Here is a 14033-nt window from a genome sequence, read left to right as displayed (position 1 = left end):
CCATCAGTTCACGCTGTAAAATCCTGTGTCCATTTAAGTCTGCAGACTGAAAAGAATAACCGATTTCTTCAGTTTCAGAGTTAAATTGGACCTATATGGATTTTACAGTACACCCCCTCCACTCCATCCCCTCTCCCTCATGTTCCCTTGCTCTATAACATGTCTGTCTTTACAGACGAGGGCCCCAGACATTAACTCATGCATTTACAGCGTGACCCGCTCCTGGATTTAACTGCCGTAAAATTAGCTCCTTCTAATCAACTCAGACTGGAAGAGGCGGGTAGAGGAAGGGAGATGTGGAGAGGTGGAAAATTGTTGCTTTTGCAAAATGCGAGAGCTTTTCGTCTCATAGCAGCGTGCCGAAAGCTGTCCACTGTCCACATACCAAAGGAAATGGGACGACCAAGGCCAAAAGAAAGATATTTTATTTTGTTCAGGGCCAGATTAAAAAGATAGATGACACACAAACTTGCTGTTCTGAAAGGGAGCCATTTTTGGAAAAGAAGAGACCATCTTCTGGCAATCTGGCACCTGTTCTCAGTCTTCTTGGCAGAAATCAAAATGTGGACAAGTGAGGAGTGCTGGTGGATTCATAGGAAAGTACTCTCTCTGTAACACAGAGTGTACAAATGTAACCAAAAGGGTCCATTTACATGTGTACAATTCAGAGTTACAAATGTATGAATTAACATGGATGAGAGGGCGACTGTTGGTGTGTGTGATTGTGTGTGTGTGTGTGTGTGTGTGTGTGTGTGTGAGGGGGGGATTGGGATGGTAAGATAAGAGAGGGACGGGGAGAAAAGATAACAACAGCGAGAGGATAAGAGAATGTGGAGGCAATCAACTGAGCCCAAATATGGAGAGAGAGACAGAAGAAATGGTCATCTTGAACAACGAATGGGAAGAAACAAAGGGTTACAGAAATAGACACAGAGTTTTGGGTGATGTCAGCAATGACACTACCCAAGTTTTCTATGGGAAGCTTGTTCACGACATCCTTTGACTTTTACTGCATGCATTAATCCTATCACTTCACTTGTGTGCATGTGTTTCAACTGACTTTCAATCTCTCTCTCTCTCTCTCTCTCTCTCTCTCTCTCTCTCTCTCTCTCTGTGAGAGATGCTCTTTAACTTCTCCTTCTGGTCACTCTGCTACAGTATGTCCAAACAATTTCAGCTGGCTTATTTTAAGATGCCAGACAGACAGACAGACAGACAGACAGACAGACAGACAGACAGACAGGCAGGCAGGCAGGCAGGCAGGCAGGCAGGCAGGCAGGCAGGCAGGCAGGCAGGCAGGCAGGCAGGCAGACAGACAGACAGGTGTTTGATCCACAGGATAACATTTAGGGGTCAAACCCACGCCCCCATGTCATGTTGCATGTTGTCATGGTACAAAAACGGCATTTTGTAACAACAGAACAACAAACAAACACCTCTCAGTCAGGGCAGCCAAAAGGAAGTGGCGAAAAACAAAGCTACCAGATGACCTTTCCCACTTTCACTCACTCCTCTCCGCCTTCTCCCTCTCACTAACCACTGCTAAAACCTCTTTCTACCACACCAACATTCAATCCTGTACTACTAACCCAAGGAAGCTCTTCTCCACTTTCTCCTCCCTCCTTAAACCCCCTCCCCCCACTCAACCTTCATCCCTCACTGCTGATGTTTTTGCAACCTACTTCGAGAAGAAGGTTGACGATATCAGCGCAGCTCCTTTCCCCCCCTCCCCCATAAAGAGTCATTTGCCATTTTTACTATTTTAAAACATTTTATATAGTAGTAGTTCAACTAGCCAATCTACATTGACACATATTGTGAGCTTGTAGATCAGCTATTTTAAAATAATACAAATTGACAAATGAGGTAAGGGTAAGGGGTAAGGAGCAAGCTATATATATATATATATATATATATATATATATGCACCCAGGGATTATGGATGTACGCAGACATAAGAAACAGATTGTCCACAGGTTCAATGTCATTTTGGTTTGCATTTACTTTCCAAAGTGCAGTGAATGATACATTACAAACAGTCACATCTTCTCCTCCTTGTTATGGCATGATCTCTGTGCTGTCTGTCTGTCTGTCTGTCTGTCTGTCTGTCTGTCTGTCTGTCTGTCTGTCTGTCTGTCTGTCTGTCTGTCTGTCTGTCTGTCTGTCTGTCTGTCTGTCTGTGTGTCTGGTAAAAAACATTTGTCCACCAGTTCAACCTTGAATTGAATTAGCTGATGTCCCTCTCTGGCCCCATCAAGTTGAACTCCAGCTGATGTAGACTTTGATGGGGCTAATGTCACATTCTCTTTTCTCATTACTTGTGCGAGCAGAGCGAGTGGCGCTAGCCCCTCCTATACACAGGTTTAATGTTTGTCTTTATTTCAATATTTTGTTTTGTAAACGCCTTTGACAATGAAGGCAACATATTACATCATAATGTGTCATTTACGTCATTATTGTCTCTTGTTAATGGCGTTTAATGTTTGTGTTTGCACCATCACCATCACATAATCAACATGAGTTAGACTTTAATATAGCGCCCCTCACTTCACACGGGTGTGATTTTTTATAACGTAGTGACTTTTGCTCCCAGTCAACTTAAACACTTTGACACTTGGTATGGGCCAGAATGATGATCATCCTGATGAGGATCCTATTATGGGTCAACATGTTAATTAACTGACAGGGATAACTTTGTCCTGCACCTGGGTTTTTATAGTGGATAATATGCAAGCAGTCTTTCATAAATTTACCCTTTTGTTGCGTTATTGTGTTTTGGTGGCAGCCAGAATAAAATCGTGCCAAACGGAGCCCAGCCAAGCAGCACAGCAGTCCCCACTCATTAGAAAGAGTGCAGGAAGCCAACAGGGACAATGTGGGTGCAGGTGCTTTAATTGGGTACTGAATCATGATCGACACAGACTTAGGAAATACATAGACAGTGACTGTTCTGTCCTGATCCCAGAACAGGACATCCTCATGTCCCCTTGGCAGGAGGGGTTTCCAGGAATAGGACCATAACATGCCGCACAGAGGAAGGAGATGCTGGAAACAAATGTCAAAGCATTTAACAGGGGCTCACTGAGAGCGCACACACAGCTGTAAAAGGAACAGGCTTTGGGGCACTAGGTTCTGTTCCCTTTGGACTTTTCTCTTTTCTCTTGATTTCTCTTCTTCTGTCTCTTCTATATTAATGTTTTTTCTCTGCCTTTCAGTGCGACGTGCACACACCTCTGCATCTGCACAAAGTGCACATGCGCGCACGCACGCACGCACGCACGCACGCACGCACGCACGCACGCACACACCTCTGCATTACAACACAACTAGTCTCTCGAGACAGACTGTTGAGTGTTGACAATTAAAATGAAAAGAGTGTGCTGTTCTTCCTTTATTTTTTGACGATGTGTTCTCAGATTGCAACACAACAAATGCCTGTTTCTCATCATCAGACATTCCAGAGCGGAGAACACAAAAATGCTGTGTGGGGCACAAAGCCTCTTGCCCTAATGGGATTTGCCACACTGGGTCAAAGGTCGAGAGAGCTCACCTGATAGTCATGTAGAAGAGGGCAGACGGCTCGGGATGGGAGGGAGGAAGGAGGACCGGATGGTGGACACATGTGTTTTCTGAAAATGACAGATAGGCCTACATTTTTATGGAAAAAAGAATGGTGATGTTACAAAATAACTCAAACAGGTTTTAGGCTTTCCCTCCTCAGAAAGCTCTCAGAGAAAATGAAACCGAATATGCACATTTCGACAGAAAGGACCACAATCTGTCCATCTGTAGCTTTAAAATGTGAATGCGCGGGCTAACGCTGAACCAATCAAAACAGGATAATTGAGATGTGCGGTAGACCATTTCCCTCAGGGTAATAAATTCCTCACGTCCATTTTGGTTGAACCAGCTAGGCCACTGAGACATCCTCATACTGCTCTGATTGGTTGAACCAGGTCACTGAGACATCCTCATACTGCTCTGATTGGTTGAACCAGACCACTGAGACATCCTCATACTGGTTCTGATTAGGAGGAATTCCATCCATATCCTCGTGGTAAAGCTGACTCGGGAATGGAGATGCTGGATCAAAGAGTCTACAGTGAGTGTTCATTTAACTCTGCGAGTGTACAAATGTAAGCAAATGGTCCCATAAAGGGTCCATTTGGTTACATTTGTACACTCTTAGTGGTTAAATTAATCACGGATAAATGCAGTGCTGTACCATGTTGCTGTTATAAAAAGCAAATGTTATAAGCGGTTTGATGTTTGAGGAGAATCCCATAGACGACAGGGATCTCCCTGTAGAAAGGAGGAATGTGGGAGAGGGGAGGGGTACAGCAAATCAGTTTCTTCCTTGGTAAAGGGGTGCTGGAGGTGTACCCGGGCCGAGGATGGCACGACCCCAATCCACACCCGGTTCTTGGTTCTGAACGCATTGATTATCCGACTGCATAAATATTCACTGTTTTTGAAAGGATTCTTTGTATTTTAAATATTTCTTTTGTGAGTTAGTGAAAGAAATGTTTAGGATGTTGGCCAGCTATGTTATGGACATTTTTTATTTTAAAATAGTGCCCAAGTGTTTTCCACCAAACATGAGTAGACTATTTCACCAGCAGTACAATATTGGAGCACATTTCTTCTGTTTAGGCTTATACAATTTATTTTGTTTATAGTAAGAGAAACCTATGAAAATCTGGGAACTAAATCGTTACCAAGAAATTTCTCCACCAATATGTTTCTAAAGGTGTCTAATAACATGTACTAACTAACTTTAAGTAGCATGTGACATACAGTATGAAACTAGGGTGTTTTCATGATTCTGAATCCATTCCAAGCATTCGTTTTTTTCCAAAAATCACTCCTTGGGAGGAAAACAGCCATAGCCGTCATCACAAATGTGATGAGGTCAGCACAGTGGATATGGCCGAATTTAGCCCAATGAGTGTTTTTTGTGCAAAACTAATGCTTGGAATGGATTCAGAATCATGAAAACCCCCTAGTTTGACACGTCACATGCTACCTAAAAAATTAGGTATTAGAATTATGAAATTTTGACTTTTTTCCCTTTTTGCCATTAACATCCTTATATAGGATGTTAATGGTATGGTCACATATTATGCTAATAACTCAAATTTCTCCCGGGAGTTGAATTTCAATCTTTTAGTAAATGTTATTACTTATTAGACACCTTTAGAAACACACTGGTAAAGACATTTCTTGGTAACGATTTAGTTAGATTAGATTAGTTAGATTATTAGGCTGTTTGAGATACCAAAACATTATCTCAGGGTGCTACAAATGTCCTGTTACATCCTGTAAGTTCACTTAAGAAATAAAACTAGTGTTGACTAATCATTGCAAGTAGCCAGTTGTGATGCCGATGCCGGCTGTAAACAAAAAGTGGTGGTGGTGGATTAAACACGTGCTTTTAGCCAAAGTTCATATATTTACGATATGAATTGAAAACCATGCATCTTTGACTTAAACAATGTACACACTTTGGAATTACATTAAACATGCTGGAACCTCCTCGGTGGCGGAATCAGGTGAGTAGTTATTCTAAGTTAATTAATTGTATAAGTCTCACGCTAGTATCATCATCAACAACAGCAGCTTCCCAAAAAAAACATGAACAGGTAGGCTATACAGTACAGTAATGTTACTGTCACTGCCTGCAAGGATGTACTACATGGAAATGTTTGGCCACCGTGCCATTATTATTATGACCAAATATTTGTTTATGGGGATTTTTTATGCCTTTATTGGTAAGTCGACAGGAAATGGGGAGAGAGATGCATGGGGAGTCAGCGCGGGCACACCTGAACTTCCATGCGCGGCCAAAAGAAGCTGTCTGCCGGCGTCTCTTCCGGGTTTTTAGCAAGGAAGCTCTGAGAAGGAAGAGAAGTGGTCACGTGACTGGGCACCCCATCGCCTCTCCCTTTCTGGTACATCAGCGGTCTACGGACGACAAAACACCAAGAAAAACCAGGGTTTTCCATACCAGTACCCAGAATAACGACTCAAACTTCAAACCCTCATTCACCTGCCCCATCTGTACCCAGGAAGCGCACGGCATAGCTACCTGTCCCACGTTTGCAAATAAGCCAATAGAAGAAAAAAGGCATACATTTTCGAAAACCATCTCTGTTTTGGATGCCTAAGGCGGGGACATGGCAGTAAAGAATGTACGAAGAGACATACTTGTAGAGTGTGTAGTCGACGACATCCGACCTGCCTACATGACGACAGAGTCAAGAAACCTGTGGGAGAAATGGCGACGGAGTCCACTTCCACAGATAATCATTCGGATCAGGAGGTCCATACTGCTACAACGCACACAGTGTTTCAAAGAGCTTCTGCCACTTCAAGTATTGTTCCCGTTCTCATTTCGTCTACAGAGGAGCCACAGAGAGAAATCCTAACCTACGCCCTACTCGACACACAGAGCGATTCCACATTTGTGTTCCTTGAAGAGATGAAAGTGAATACTCAGCCTGTGCAGTTGAAACTCAGCACCATGACGGCCATTAACACGGTCACTGCCAGTAAGAACGTTCGAGGACTGCAAGTTAGAGGTGTGTACTCCGAGAAACGGGTACAAATACGACACGCCTACACCCGCAACTTTATTCCTGTAGAGTCCTATATTCCCACCAAGAACACTGCCCTACAATGGCCTCATCTAAAACATCTTGCAAACGAGCTGCCTCCATTGGCACCTCTCAAGGTCATCACCGGAGACGATAACGATCCCTTCGCCCAAAGAACCGTGTTGGGGTGGAGCATAGAGGGCTCTTCAAATCCGCAACTTGATCGGCAGGGGAACCAGAGTTATGTGAATCGCATCACAGTAAGAGAAATGCCACTCATGCCATCATCTACAGACGTGCTGGCAGTCCTGGAAGCAGACTTCAATGAAAGGAGGCACGAAAACAAGGACAAATATGTATCTCAAGATGATGGCCACTTTGTGCAGCTCCTCAGTGACAACATCAGGCAGAAGGAAGACCTACACTACGAGATTCCTCTCCCCTTCAAGACAAGCAGTCCGGCCTATATTACCCAACAACAAGAGGTTGGCTATGATCCATCTGCAGTACCTAAAGAAAAGGTTAAACGTCAATAAAGACTACCATGATCAGTATACGGCTTTCATGGAAGAGATGCTGAAAAGGGGCGATGCAGAGCCAGCCGCCAAAACGCCTGAGGAACAGACTGTATGGTACATACCACACCACGGGGTGTACAACCAAAAGAAACCAGGAAAACTAAGGGTCGTGTTTGATTGTTCAGCCAAGTACCGGGGCATCTCTTTAAATGACAAGCTACTGACAGGGCCTGACCTGACCAACTCCTCGGTGGGAGTGTTCTGTCGCTTTAGAAAGGAAGCCGTAGCTGTGATCTGTGACATCGGAAAAATGTACCATCAATTCTCTGTCTGCCCTGAATTGCGGAATTACTTACGGTTCCTCTGGTGGGAGGCTGGAGATCTGGAAACGGAACCAAAGGAGTACCGGATGGCTGTCCATCTTTTTGGCGCCGCCTCCTCCCCTGGGTGTGCCAACTTCGGCTTAAAGTACCTAGCTCGACAAAACAAAGAGGACTACCCTGAGGCATCATCCTTCATTGAGAAGAACTTTTATGTGGATGATGGCCTAACTAGTGTCCCCTCAGTAGAAGAAGCTAAGAAGCTGGTCGTAGATGCACAAGAGTTGTGCAGAAGAGGAGGTCTGCATCTTCACAAATTCAATTCGAATGAAAGAGAAGTCTTGAACTCTGTGGGAGAAACGGAAAGATCAAAAGTAATTGAACCCTTTCAAACTTGGCCTAAACGCTGCACCAGCAGAGCGTGCATAAGTTGAAAAGGGTCTCACAACCAAGATGCTACCATCCTCCAAAGTTTGGCCAACCTGCTACCGTGGAATTACACCACTTTTCAGATGCGAGCAATGATGGGTATGGTACTTGTTCCTACCTCAGATACAAAAACAAAAAGGGTGATGTCCATTGCTGTTTAGTAATGGCCAAAGCCAGAGTTGCACCGACAAAACTTACCAGTATACCAAGTGTAACGAAGACTCTGACTAGGACGTTGGGCTATATGACATATGACATGTTTAGTATGACAATCCCTATATTTGGGCCCGAGCCGACCTAGTGCTGATATCAGATAGATATGGTAGAACCATATATGGACAGATCTAACTGGCTTAGTCATCGTGACAAGCCTGGTCGGAGAATATATAGAGGGTCGGCTTCAGGGAGAAGGCAGAAGTCGAAGCATCCTGGTTTAAGTTCTAACCGGACACCACTGCGGGGGTCCTAACCTAAGTAATCAGCAATAGTGCCTTGAGCTATTTTATATGGTCCTTCGAGCCGGATTAGGGCTTACCGCAGTAACGGGATGCTGAAGTCTTCCAGACACATACGAACCAAGGTATCTGGCTTTACAACCCATATACCTTGAGTAGTTTCCCTGACTCAGTGGCAAGATTCTAACCAGATGGTAACCCAGTCGCTGCCAGAGTCTGAACACTCTGGCAGTCCTGGCTGCTCCTTAGGTGAGCAGCAGTGTCTCGAAGCTGTGAGACCCACTCTGTTGCCGCCAGAGCATGAACGCTCTGGCGGTCCTGGCTGCTTCTTAGGTGAGCAGCAGTGTCTCGAAGCTGTGAGACCCACTCTGTTGCCGCCAGAGCATGAACGCTCTGGCGGTCCTGGCTGCTCCTTAGGTGAGCAGCAGTGTCTCGAAGCTGTGAGACCCACTCTGTTGCCGCCAGAGCATGAACGCTCTGGCGGTCCTGGCTGCTCCTTAGGTGAGCAGCAGTGTCTCGAAGCTGTGAGACCCACTCTGTTGCCGCCAGAGCATGAACGCTCTGGCGGTCCTGGCTGCTCCTTAGGTGAGCAGCAGTGTCTCGAAGCTGTGAGACCCACCCTGTTGCCGCCAGAGCATGAACGCTCTGGCGGTCCTGGCTGCTCCCTAGGTGAGCAGCAGCGTCTCGAAGCTGTGAGACCCACCCTGTTGCCAGAATCTGGATGCCAGAATCTCGGAGCCGTGAGACCTCCCCGGCCCTTAGAGTCAGAAGGTGCTGGTGAGCACCGTGAGAGCAGATTATCCAGACGGAATGAGGAACGAGAATATTGGGATTCCGTCATTACTTCCACGAAAGATGGAACAGCCGTAGGACGACGAAGGTCTCGTTCGCCAGGAGAACGTACCATTGGTGGGAGGGCACGTGGTCACCTCCCTGATAATAGCCATCGGGTGAATGTTTATCCGCCTTATCCTGCGGAGAGTCACCAGCAGGCTGAGATGTATTACGGTACCAGTCAAGCCTACCGGGGACCGGCACCCATGGTCCCTGTCCTCTCAGCACCAGATCCTAGGGAGTTCGATAGGCTGAAAACAGCATTGGAGGGTATATTCCCTCCAAACACAACAGAACACTTCAAGTACAGGATACTGCGCGACCACATCAAATTGGAAGAAGCTTGATTACCGAGGAATACCGCAGTTCAGCTCATCCCTTCTCGGATACCATGGCGGCCTTGGAGGACAGGTTCGGGAAGCCTCATCGAGTGGCCTTTCAGCGTATCAACGAGCTGAGGACTGGACCCAGCATCCGAGGAGATACAGATGCGTTCAGAATGTTTGCCTTGAAAGTACGATCATTGGTGAGCCTGTTAACAGAACTGGGAAGGGAAGGAGAGGTGGAACTGAAATGTGGGTCTCACGTTACGCAACTCATGCAGAGACTAACGCCCCACATGGAGTCCATGTTCCTGCGTTTCCTTTTCTCTAAACGTGTCGAAATACTGTCACTCTTGGACCTATCAGAATGGATGGATATCGAGATGAAAGTGCAAGCTGTTAGACCAGAAGTCCAGGTTCACAGGGACCGAAGTAGTCCAGCAAGGAGGCTGGACGGTCACTCTCGCAATGACCATGAGCATAACCGGAGACGAACAGCACCCAACTCTGCCGATCGTACACAGAGTAACGAGCAAGATGGCAAGAAGCAGAGAGAGCACTGGTGATGTGCAGGAGAGAGAGACTATCTGTCTTAGAGGGAGGGAACTGGTGATGACCTCAATGGGGTGGCCTGAATGGCTGACGTTTGATGTTCAAGCCTCCACTCCGTATGCTTGTATTGGGGTGGCCTGAGGGGTCCACTGTTCAAGCCTTCTAGATATGGTACAGATTTCCATGGGAAATCTGGGGGTGGCAATGTAACGAAGTGGAACTTTAGGACACCTAAGATCGAGACGGGACAGGATGTACAAGAGGAATTACCGCAGCCAGCTTTTACAATCCTGACTATAGCAGGAGAGTCCTTGCATGTGGGCTATCCACCGCCTAAAGGGAGAAATGTCATGTTAAAGGTGTGCAAAGTTCTAATTTGCAATTGTGGCAAAGTAATGGAAGTATATGCAGTTCTGGATGATGGTTCAGGGCGAACCATTTTGTTACACACAGTTGCCAAGCAGGTCGGATTGAAGGGTCAACCTGAAGAGTTGCGTATCAGAATCATGAGAGATCTTCAAGTTTTGCACGGGGTGGCTGTATCTTCCGAGGTATCTCCTGCCGTACAGCCAAACCAAGTCAATAATATTGAGGGAGCATTGATCGCCAAATAGCTCGGATTGTGAGCATACACAGATCGTCAGCAGACTAATGGAGAGGATTAACATCTTCGAGAGCTTCCCTTGCTGGATAACTACCAGGCCTGGCCTGTTAGAACGTAGCCGAAAGAAAGGAAAATTGTCTGAGTCTTCTGGATGCGGTATAGATTTCAACGTGAAATCTGGGGTGGCTGTAACGAAGACTCTGACTAGGACGTTGGGCTATATGACATATGACATGTTTAGTATGACAATCCCTATATTTGGGCCCGAGCCGACCTAGTGCTGATATCAGATAGATATGGTAGAACCATATATGGACAGATCTAACTGGCTTAGTCATCGTGACAAGCCTGGTCGGAGAATATATAGAGGGTCGGCTTCAGGGAGAAGGCAGAAGTCGAAGCATCCTGGTTTAAGTTCTAACCGGACACCACTGCGGGGGTCCTAACCTTAAGTAATCAGCAATAGAGCCTTGAGCTATTTTATACCAAGACTGGAACTTTCAGCAGCCGTGGTCTCTGCAAAGTTAAGTGTTATGCTGAGGAACGAACTTGAAATGCAGATCAACAACGAGTACTTCTGGACAGACTCGCAGGTCGTCTTGGCGTACATTAATAACGAAGCACGAAGATTCCATGTTTTTGTTGCAAACCGTGTACAACTGATAAGAGAAAATACAGATCCCAGTCAGTGGTACTACATGGATACAGCACAGAACCCAGCCGACCATGCTTCCAGAGGTCTTTCCGCTTCAGACATCTCTGCAACAAACTGGCTAACCGGACCTAAGTTCCTATGGGAAAAGGAAATCCACCCTAAGATCAATCGATCAACTGAGCTGCTTGTTGGTGACCCAGAGGTTGAAACCGTCCAGGTGTTCGTAACCAAACATGAAGCCTCCCAGCCGAGCATCCTCAGCCGTCTGAGTCGCTTCTCTTCCTGGATAGGACTGGTAAAGGTTGTTGCAAGAATCAAGAGGTTGGGGTCTAAGCAAGAACTGTCCAGTAAACTTCTGACAGTAGAAGAACGTGAGCGAGCTGCTGAGACCATAATACAGCTTGTACAACAAGAGGCTTTTTCTCAAGAGATGAAGCTACTCCAAGGAGGAAACGCCCTTCCAAGTACAAACCATCTGTGTTGTCTTGATCCTATCCTGGACAATGGCATCCTACGTGTAGGGGGAAGACTCAAGAACTCCTCTCTCAGTCTTGAGTTTAAACATCCCATCATCCTAAAGAAAGCCATGTCACACAGCTGATCCTTAGCCACTACCATGCCCAGATCCACCATCAGGGTCGACATCAAACTCTGATGGAACTTAGAGCAAATGGATTTTGGATCATCAGTGGGAGCAGATCAGTTGCCAAACTGATTCACAATTGTGTGACCTGTAGAAAGCTCCGACGCCCAGTAGAAGAACAACGCATGGCAGAGTTACCAAAGGAACGTGTTGAAGTCTCTGCCCCCTTCATGTATTGCGGCATGGACTGTTTTGGCCCATTTCTCACTAAAAACGCCCGGAAGGAACAAAAGAGATATGGCCTCATAATCACCTGCCTCTCCTCCCGGGCGATACATGTAGAAATGCTTGAAGATCTGTCTACAGATGCGTTCATCAATGCCCTGAGATGCTTCATCAGTCTCCGTGGAGTTGTGCGCCAACTTCATTGTGACCAGGGCACTAACTTCGTAGGAGCTAGGAATGAAATCAGAGAAGCACTGAAGCAATGTGATGCTGAGAGACTAGAAACTTTCCTGGCGGAAAAACAATGTGAATTTGTCTTCAACGCACCCTCTGCGAGCCACGCTGGAGGCGTCTGGGAGCGCCAAATTCGCACTGTTCGAAATGTACTGAACGCTGTACTATCTCCGTACCCCGGCCGACTTGACGACTCCTCCCTCAGAACCCTGTTCTATGAAGCTATGGCTATTGTGAACAGCCGCCCTTTAACCGTAGATGGAGTAAATGACACCCTGTCATTAGAACCCTTAACACCAAACCACCTCATTCTGATGAAGCCCAAGGCCGCTCTCCCACCTCCTGGCGAGTTTGTAAAAGAAGATGTATACGCCAGGAAAAGGTGGCGACGAGTCCAATATCTCATTGAACAGTTCTGGAGCCGTTGGAAAAGGGAGTATCTCTCCAACATCTCTACGAGGCAAAAGTGGCATACTCCCAGGCGAAACCTTAAAGTGAATGACTTGGTCATCGTTAAGGAAGAAGTCCTTCCCAGAAACCAGTGGCACCTAGGACGAGTGGTTGACGCCACAGCAGAAGACGATGGTTTGCGTCGTGTCAAGCTGACGATGGGGAAGCAAGATCTTTCCGCCAAACCGTCGGTCATCGAAAGGCCAATCCAGAAATTGGTTCTTCTCTTGGAGATTGAATGTTTTGACAATTCGTCCTGTCAAACCTCTTTGACCTTGTGAATCATGTTATGTTTATTTCAGAATGTTTATTTATAACATGATTTGGTGGGAGTGTAAGTGTCGGGGACACTTGCTGGTTTTAACTTAAATTATTTTTGGTTTGAAGTTGATTTGTTTATTTATGTTGCTTTTGGGATACATTTATTTTGACACTTCTTGTTCGTTTGGTTTACCTTTTATTTTGAAACATCTGTGTATTTTCAAACTTCCGCTTCCTTAACTTCCTTCCGTGATATACCTGAAACCACTCACTGACTCCACACCATAGCTCCACGCACACAGTGACACGAGAAAGAGCCGACGTGTAAATGTTAGCAGCGCAACACGGTATGTTTGTTTGAAACGTTTCTCACACCGTTTGATTTGGTCATGTTGAACAGACATTTGTAGCTTCAGTGGACTGAGCGGTTTATATCTTCCACAGCGCTTGCCGTGCTGTAATCAGTGTTTGACATGCACAGTGTTTGATGTTCCTATGAGGAGTGACTGTGACGGTGTATGAAGGTTCCTGGTGATGTTCTAGACGTCTACTGTTTGTTAGCCCCTCGAGAGTAGAGGAGCGAGGTAGAGTGTTTATTTGTTTGAGGTTTTGTCATGATTTATTTGGAATCTGATTAATTGTATTTTGGGTTTACTGGCTCGTTTGGCTATGATACATTTTGGTATTTTATTGGTGTATTGCATTAAAATAATATATTGTATTCGCTGTATTATATCAACTATAAATTATCCATTTTATTGTTGATGGTGATATTCAATTGATTAAGTTAATACACTGGTTTTATTGTTGAAAACTATGAATTGCTATGATTGTAATGCTATTTATTTCTTTTTGTAGTTTTCACGGTGCTCAAACAGTCTTCAATTTGTGCCTGAAGAAAAACTAAATGACACCCGTTGAGACCATCCACTTGCATTCTTTCACCAATCGAGGGCAGCTACATTAAGCAAATCTGGAAATCAAAGCAATACAG

At 45.5% G+C, this 14033-nt stretch overlaps 1 protein-coding gene across 1 annotated transcript in view; it reads left to right on the top strand.

Annotated features, from left to right (window-relative positions):
* LOC306934868 (ubiquitin-conjugating enzyme E2 variant 1) overlaps positions 1 to 13576 on the top strand; it is a 521434-nt gene extending 507858 nt beyond the window's left edge. The window contains exon 7 of the transcript XR_013791348.1: positions 13564 to 13576. The gene's annotated coding sequence lies outside the window, so the exon portion shown is untranslated. The remainder of the gene's footprint in view (positions 1 to 13563) is intronic.
* Positions 13577 to 14033: the final 457 nt, after the last annotated feature.

The sequence above is a fragment of the Electrona antarctica genome (assembly GCF_951216825.1).
Source record: "Electrona antarctica genome assembly, chromosome: 2".
NCBI lineage: Eukaryota > Metazoa > Chordata > Actinopteri > Myctophiformes > Myctophidae > Electrona > Electrona antarctica.
Note: the sequence above shows the minus strand (reverse complement) of the source record. Positions and strands in the feature narration are given on the sequence as shown.